The sequence below is a fragment of the Coregonus clupeaformis genome, unplaced genomic scaffold, assembly GCF_020615455.1.
Source record: "Coregonus clupeaformis isolate EN_2021a unplaced genomic scaffold, ASM2061545v1 scaf0294, whole genome shotgun sequence".
NCBI classification, from domain to species: Eukaryota; Metazoa; Chordata; class Actinopteri; order Salmoniformes; family Salmonidae; genus Coregonus; species Coregonus clupeaformis.
In genome coordinates this window covers 197,619-206,873 of record NW_025533749.1, presented here as the reverse complement: position 1 = coordinate 206,873, position 9,255 = coordinate 197,619, and positions in this window count along the sequence as shown.

Sequence of the window (9,255 nt, the reverse complement as noted above, 5' to 3'; positions counted from 1 at the left end):
CTGAGATAATGGAAATCCAATGAGCTCTGTTGGAAGATCTGGCACCGCTGCATTTCACAGAGAGCACGTTTTTAGAGACAGGTGGGACTTTTTAGCAGAAAGTACAGATTGGCTCATCAGATATCGTTTCCCAAAACCAATCTTATAGGATCTTTGAGAGGATTTAAGACCTACTTTAGAAAGGCAAACCCATGCCATTCGGGTGCGCGTCAAAGTGTTATCCATCCTCAGGTTTTTGGCAACAGGGCACTTTTTAGCCGGAGCTTTCCGATCGGCCAGCGGCATCTCACATCCCTCGATGAGCCAATGGTTTGGATGCAATCATCAGCAAAACGTACTGTAACATACAATTTCCACCATCGCGCAACAGGTTAAGAGGGGTTTCTTTGCCATCAAATACGAACGGAGAAATAGACGATCCCCACATCGCCATAAAAGCACCATCCCAAAACGAGTTCAACTAGGCTATGTGAACAGAGAAGGCTTCTACTCTTAATGAGCAGGTGATAGGTGATGTTATGTGCAAAAGATGCTACTGAATTTAGTGCTCAGGTGGAAAGCACGACTTGTTCATTCTGCAGAACAGCAATGTTGCCGATCCGCCTACAGGGGGAGCTGTTGAGGATGGATGGCGTATTGGTGAGTATTGCCTACTGCTAGTGTCAGATATTGAACACAACCAAAAGGTTTTATTTGTCTCACTCAGTTGTGGTTTGATGAGTAACAATGAGCGTTATAACTCCACGTGAAATACGCCCATCATTCACCCTTCATGGTGACAATAACTACCTTATTTGCTGTATAGTTGGGAAGTATTGGAATTAGGCCCAGACAGTATATCTAAAGGAAATATCCATGGCGAACTTCAAATGTCTTTGGAGGTGTTGGCAGAATGTTTTATTTTACAGTGACATTTGCTGTCGGTCTATCTGACCGTTTCTGAAAGACAAAAACAATTGCAAATTGTTGTGGACCTGTAAACAGATCGTTGGAATGAAGTAATGTTTTGCATTCACTTTTTCCCGAAACTAAATATGCTTCACTGCCCACAAATTCGGAAATATTGTCTACTCGAAAAAATAAAAATAAACTAGAGTTTATTGGTAGCCTACACACTTCAATACAAAAGATCATCTGTCTGTTCACCTTTTCCATTCTGCTGTATGTTATAAACCGCGCCGCGCACCCTGTCATCTGCATAGAGCAAACACTTTAAATAATAGCCTATCTAATAGGCCCAATTAAATGAGAAATGCGCATGGTCATTTGTTGTATGGCTACATCGGGAATATGAACTCATCATGGCCAGAAAAGGTGAGGAATTTATTATGCAATGATTATGATAATGTATTATGTTTATAAATGAAATATTGTCTACGCAAGAAATGTCACATTACATCATTGTTGTAGTCCTCTGTAGCTCAGCTGGTAGAGCACGGCGCTTGTAACGCCAAGGTAGTGGGTTCGATCCCCGGGACCACCCATACACAAAAAATGTATGCACGCATGACTGTAAGTCGCTTTGGATAAAAGCGTCTGCTAAATGGCATATTATTATCTATATTATTATATTTATCATTCATACGTCGCCTACAAACGTCAATGGAAAAGGTGAATCTTCTGTTCTAACGTTAAACTGCGCATCGGATCGCATAGAGCAAAATAGGCTGCTGGAAATACTGGAGCTGATCTATTTACTACTGTGAAGTGGGTCCTATTAAATGAGAGATGGGACGAATGGTAGCCAATCCGAACTTGTTGTAGGCCTATAGGATATTTGGCGAGTATAGGCTTTGTTCTGTAATGATCATGGAAATGAAATAAAAACAGGAAATATATGTCTATTTCTAATTATTTTAGAATGTAAAGATAGATCGATTTTCGCTCTTTCACTAACAGGAAATGATTGCATCTTGTTGTTATATTTAGCTAGGCCTACCTGTTGTTTTGTTGTGAATAAGAGTCTCGTCATATATTCCCCATCTGCACAAAGCTACTAGGCTACTTTTGCCTTCTTAATATGCAAGACTTCAACCACTAGAAACTGTGCGCACGCATGGTCTAACGTTTGCAGGAAGGTGAGTGTGTGTCTGTCTGTCTCTCTCTCTGTGTGTGTGTGTGTGTGTGTGTGTGTCTGTCTGTGTGTCTTCACATATTTCTATGTTTCTTAATTCCATTCTTCTACTTTTAGATTTGTGTGTATTGTTGTGTATTGTTAGATACTACTGCACTGTTGGAGCTAGGAACCCAAGCATTTCACTACACCCACAATAACATCTGCTAAATATGTGTATGAGACCAATAAGATTTGATTTGATTTAAATGGCCCCTGGGTGTGAGAATTCATTATTGAAAAATATATAGAGAAATGTTGGTAAACCAATACATAGTCAGGGTTGGGGTCAATTTCATTTAAGTTCCAGTCAATTCAGGAAGTAGACTGACATTCTAATTCCAATTCTCCTCAATGCTTTTCAATGAAGACAATTTGGATTTGGAATTTGGTTTCCTTTCTGACTGGACTGGAATTCAAATGGAAGTGACTCCAACCATGTACATAGTCACTATGAAAATATAGACCTTATTGATATTTTTAGGAAAAGTGAAATATTGTGTTTATTATCCTGTAGTGTTTTAATCTCTCTGTGTGTGTCTGTGTTTGTGTATATCCTTAGTGTGTGTGTGTGTGTGTGTGTGTGTGTGTGTGTGTGTGTGTGTGTGTGTGAGAGAGAGAGAATTGGTGTGATAATGAATAAATAATGAGTTAATTTGTATCCCATTATTCTAGGTCAGTGTATTCCAACCTCTCCTCTGGGATCCCTAAGGATCCCATTACTCTAGGTCAGTGTATTCCAACCTCTCCTCTGGGATCCCTAAGGATCACATTACTCTAGGTCAGTGTATTCCAACATTTCCTCTGGGATCCCCCCCCGCTTCTCCTTCACACAAATCCAGACAGCTGATGTTCTGAAAGAGCTGCAAAATCTGGACCCCTACAAATAATCTGGGCTAGACAATCTGGACCCTTTCTTTCTAAAACTAGCCGCCGAAATTGTCGCAACCCCTATTACTAGCCTGTTCAACCTCTCTTTCGTAACGCCTGAGATCCCCAGAGATTGGAAAGCTGCCGCGGTCATCCCCCTCTTCAAAGGGGGTGACACTCTAGATCCAAACTGTTACAGACCCATATCCATCCTGCCCTGCCTTTCAAACGTTTTTGAAAGCCAAGTTAACAAACAGATCACCGACCATTTCGAATCCCACCGTACCTTCTCCGCTATGCAATCCGGTTTCCGAGCTGGTCATGGGTGCACTTCAGCCACGCTCAAGGTCCTAAACGATATTATAACCGCGATTGATAATAGACAGTACTGTGCAGCCGTCTTCATCGACCTGGCCAAGGCTTTCGACTCTGTCAACCACCGCATTCTTATTGGCAGACTAAATAGCCTTGGTTTCTCAAATGACTGCCTCGCCTGGTTCACCAACTACTTCTCAGATAGAGTTCAGTGTGTCAAATCGGAGGGCCTGTTGTCTGGACCTATGGCAGTCTCTATGGGGGTGCCACAGGGTTCAATTCTTGGGCCAACACTTTTCTCAGTGTATATCAATGATGTCGCTCTTGCTGCCGGTGACTCTCAGATCCACCTCTACGCAGACGACACCATTTTGTATACATCTGGCCCTTCATTGGACACTGTGTTAACAAACCTACAAACGAGCTTCAGTGCCATACTACACTCCTTCAGTAGCCTCCAATCGCTCTTAAACACTAGCAAAACTAAATGCATGCTCTTCAACCGAACGCTGCTTGCACCCGCCCACCCGACTAGAATCACCACTCTCGACGGGTCTGACCTAGAGTATGTGGACAATTACAAATACCTAGGTGTCTGGTTAGACTGTAAACTCTCCTTTCAGACTCACATTAAGAATCTCCAGTCCAAAGTTAAATCTAGAATCGGTTTCCTATTTCGCAACAAAGCCTCCTTCACTCATGCTGCCAAACATGCCCTCGTAAAACTGATTATCCTACCGATCCTTGACTTCGGCGATGTCATTTACAAAATAGCCTCCAACACTCTACTCAGCAAATTGGATGTAGTCTATCACAGTGCCATCCGTTTTGTCTCCAAAGCCCCATATATTCCTCCAAAGCCCCATATATTCCAAGATGGCGAAGTAGTGCAGTCCTGTTTCTGTCGTGTGTCTGTAAATAGCCTGTAAATACCCTGTTTTTTGTATTTTTCGTACATATTTCCCTATCAGACTTTTCATCCTTCTACAAAATATACTTTCCTGCAACCCGCCTCACTCAATGTGGAACGGATTCTATTATTGACTTACCTTTTATCTAGAATCTAGAATCTCCAGTTGAAACTAGCTAGCCAGCTAACTAGCTACTTGCTATTAGCCACAGCTAGCGGTGTTTCACCCAGAACATTGGATTTTTTTCCGCGGGATTAATTTTAATCACTGGACATTGATCACCGGATATTCGGCCAGTCTGCACAGCGCGTTATCGACCCAGAACATATCAGTTTTTCCGCCGGAATCACTGATTCACTGGACCTTTAACTCCGGATTCATCGCTACCAGCTGGCTACAACAAAACGGACGCTGTGGTCTGGCTAATCATCCTGAGCTAGGCCAATCTCCCGGCTATCTACCTCTCTATCAACCGGACGGGACCACCTAGTGTTGACACGGAGCCCCGCCGATCCTACACGACTGGTCTGCCGACGAAATCGTCTGATGTGGTTACGACGTAACCACGAAGATTCCATCCATCTGCTAGCCCTGGCCCGTTAGCACACGCTATCCGTGGCCTCTTACTCACTAAACTGAACTAGCTACTGAACTAGCTACCTGCTATTAGCCACAGCTAGCGGTGTTTCACCCAGAACATTTGATTTTTTTCCGCGGGATTAATTTTAATCACTGGACATTGATCACCGGATATTCGGCCAGTCAGCACAGCGTGTTATCGACCCAGAACATATCAGTTTTTCCGCCGGAATCACTGAATCACTGGACCTTTAACTCCGGATTCATCGCTACCAGCTGGCTACAACAAAACGGACGTAGCACACGCTAGCCGTGGCCTCTTACTCACTAGCGCTTCACCACCGGACCTTATGATAACTCAGCTATACAGCTGATATCTGCTGGACTGTTCCTTTTACGGTACTACATCCTGTTTATGTTTAGCCTCAGCCCAAACATGGTTAGTTTATTGTTGTTTCGGTTATTTCTAATTGTACTATATCACTGTAGACCCCCCAGCCTAGCTAAACCTGCCTTAGTTAGCTCCTTTGTCCCTCCCCCCATACACTCAGAGACCGACTCAATTGATGCCTCTAGAGATACTATCTCTTTCATTGTTACCCAACGCTTAGGTTTACCTCCACTTTACTCATATCCTTCCATATCCTTGTCTGTACATAATGCCCTGAATCTTTTCTATAACACCCGGAAATCTGCCCCCTTTATTCTATGTACCCAACGCACTAGAAGACCAGTTCTTAAAGCCTTTAGCCGTATCCTTATTCTAGTCCTCCTCTGTTCCTCTGGTGATGTAGAGGCTAACCCAGGCCCTGTAGCCCCCAGTATCACTCCTACTCCCCAGGAGCTATCATTTGTTGACTTCTGTAATCGCAAAAGTCTTGGTTTCTTGCACATAAATATCAGAAGTCTACTTCCTAAGTTTGAGTTATTCACTGCGTTAGCACACTCTGCCAACCCTGATGTTCTAGCAGTGTCTGAATCCTGGCTCAGGAAGGCCACCAAAAATTCTGAAATTTCCATCCCCAACTATAACATTTTCCGTCTAGATAGAACTGCCAAAGGGGGTGGAGTTGCAATCTACTGTAGAGATAGACTGCAGAGCTCTATCATACTATCCAGGTCTGTGCCCAAACAGTTTGAGCTTCTACTTCTAAAAATCCACCTTTCCAGAAATAAGTCTCTCACTGTTGCCGCTTGCTACAGACCCCCCTCAGCCCCCAGCTGTGCCCTGGACACCATATGTGAATTGATTGCCCCCATTTATCCTCTGAGTTTGTACTGCTTGGTGACCTAAATTGGGATATGCTTAATACCCCAGCCATCCTACAATCCAAGCTAGATGCCCTCAACCTCACGCAAATTATCAACGAACCTACCAGGTACAACCCTAAATCCTTAAACATGGGTACCCTCATAGATATCATCCTGACTAACATACCCTCTAAATACACCTCAGCTGTCTTCAACCAGGATCTCAGCGATCACTGCCTTATTGCCTGCGTCCGTAACGGGTACGCGGTCAAACGACCACCCCTCATCACTGTCAAACGCTCCCTAAAACACTTTAGCGAGGAGGCCTTCCTAATTGACCTGGCCCAGGTATCCTGGATGGATATAGATCTCATTCCGTCAGTAGAGGATGCCTGGTTGTTCCTTAAAAGTAATTTCCTCTCAATCTTAAATAAACATGCCCCATTCAAAAATACAGAACTAAGAACCGATATAGCCCCTGGTTCTCCTCAGACTTGACTGCCCTTGACCAGCACAAAAACATCGTGTGGCGTACAGCATTAGCATCAAATAGCCCCCGCGATATGCAACTTTTCAGGGAAGTTAGGAACCAATATACACAAGCAGTCAGGAAAGCAAAGGCTAACTTTTTCAAACAGAAATTTGCATCCTGTAGCACTAACTCCAAAAAGTTTTGGGACACTGTAAAGTCCATGGAGAATAAGAGCACTTCCTCCCAGCTGCCCACTGCACTGAGGCTAGGAAACACTATCACCACCGATAAATCTACAATAATCGAGAATTTCAACAAGCATTTTGCTACAGCTGGCCATGCTTTCCATCTGGCTACCACTAACCCGGCCACCAACTCTGCACCCTCTGCTGCAACTTGCCCATGCCCCCCCGCTTCTCCTTCACACAAATTCAGACAGCTGATGTTTTGAAAGCGCTGCAAAATCTGGACCCCTACAAATCAGCTGGGCTAGACAATCTGGACCCTTTCTTCCTAAAACTAGCCGCCGAAATTGTCGCAACCCCTATTACTAGTCTGTTCAACCTCTCTTTCATAACGTCTGAGATCCCCAGAGATTGGAAAGCTGCCGCGGTCATCCCCCTCTTCAAAGGGGATGACACTCTTGATCCAAACTGCTACAGACCTATATCCATCCTGCCCTGCCTTTCGAAAGTATTCGAAAGCCAAGTTAACAAACAGATCATCGACCATTTCGAATACCACCGTACCTTCTCCGCTATGCAATCTGGTTTCCGAGCTGGTCACGGGTGCACTTCAGCCACGCTCAAGGTCCTAAACGATATTATAACCGCGATTGATAATAGACAGTACTGTGCAGCCGTCTTCATCGACCTGGCCAAGGCTTTCGACTCTGTCAACCACCGCATTCTTATTGGCAGACTAAATAGCCTTGGTTTCTCAAATGACTGCCTCGCCTGGTTCACCAACTACTTCTCAGATAGAGTTCAGTGTGTCAAATCGGAGGGCCTGTTGTCTGGACCTATGGCAGTCTCTATGGGGGTGCCACAGGGTTCAATTCTTGGGCCGACACTTTTCTCCGTGTATATCAATGATGTCGCTCTTGCTGCTGGTGACTCTCAGATCCACCTCTACGCAGACGACACCATTTTGTATACATCTGGCCCTTCATTGGACACTGTGTTAACAAACCTCCAAACGAGCTTCAATGCCATACAACAATCCTTCAGTAGCCTTCAACTGCTCTTAAACACTAGTAAAACTAAATGCATGCTTTTCAATCGAACGCTGCTAGCACCCGCCCACCCGACTAGAATCACCACTCTCGACGGGTCTGACCTAGAGTATGTGGACAACTACAAATATCTAGGTGTCTGGTTAGACTGTAAACTCAACTTCCAGACTCACATAAAGAATCTCCAATCCAAAGTTAAATCTAGAATCGGCTTCCTATTTTGCAACAAAGCCTCCTTCACTCATGCTGCCAAACATGCCCTCGTAAAACTGACTATCCTACCGATCCTTGACTTCGGCGATGTCATTTACAAAATAGTCTCCAACACTCTACTCAGCAAATTGGATGTAGTCTATCACAGTGCCATCCGTTTTGTCTCCAAAGCCCCATACACTACCCACCACTGTGACCTGTACGCTCTTGTTGGCTGGTCCTCACTACATGTTCGTCGTCAAACCCACTGGCTCCAGGCCATCTATAAATCACTGCTAGGCAAATCCCGCCTTATCTTAGCTCATTGGTCACCATAGCAGCACCCACCCGTAGTCTGCGCTCCAGCAGGTATATCTCACTGGTCATTCCCAAAGCCAACACCTCCTTTGGCCGCCATTCCTTCCAGTTCTCTGCTGCCAATGACTGGAACGAATTGCAAAAATCTCTGAAGCTGGAGACTCTTATCTCCCTCAATAACTTTAAGCATCAGTTGTCAGAGCACCTTACCGATCACTGCACCTGTACACAGCCCATCTGAAATTAGCCCACCCAACTACCTCATCCCTATATTGTTATTTATTTTGCTCTTTTGCACCCCAGTATCTCTATTTGCACATAATCTCTTGCACATCTAGCATTCCAGTGTTAATACTATTGTAATTATTCTGCACTATAGCCTATTTATTGCCTTACCTCCATAACTTGCTACATTTGCACACACTGTATATATATTTTCTGTTGTATTTCTGACTTTATGTTTTTTTTACCCCATATGTAACTCTGTGTTGTTTTTATTGCACTACTTTGCTTTATCTTGGCCAGGTCGCAGTTGTAAATGAGAACCTGTTCTCAACTGGCTTACCTGGTTAAATAAAGGTGAAATAAATAAAAATATATATATATATATATACTACCCACCACTGTGACCTGTACGCTCTTGTTGGCTGGTCCTCACTACATATTCGTCGCCAAACCCACTGGCTCCAGGCCATCTATAAATCACTGCTAGGCAAATCCCCGCCTTATCTTAGCTCATTGGTCACCATAGCAACACCCACCCGTAGTATGCGCTCCAGCAGGTATATCTCACTGGTCATCCCCAAAGCCAACACCTCCTTTGGCCGCCATTCCTTCATGTTCTCTGCTGCCAATGACTGGAACGAATTGCAAAAATCTCTGAAGCTGGAGACACTTATCTCCCTCACTAACTTTAAGCATCAGTTGTCAGAGCACCTTACCGATCACTGCACCTGTACACAGCCCATCTGAAATTAGCCCACCCAACTACCTCATCCCT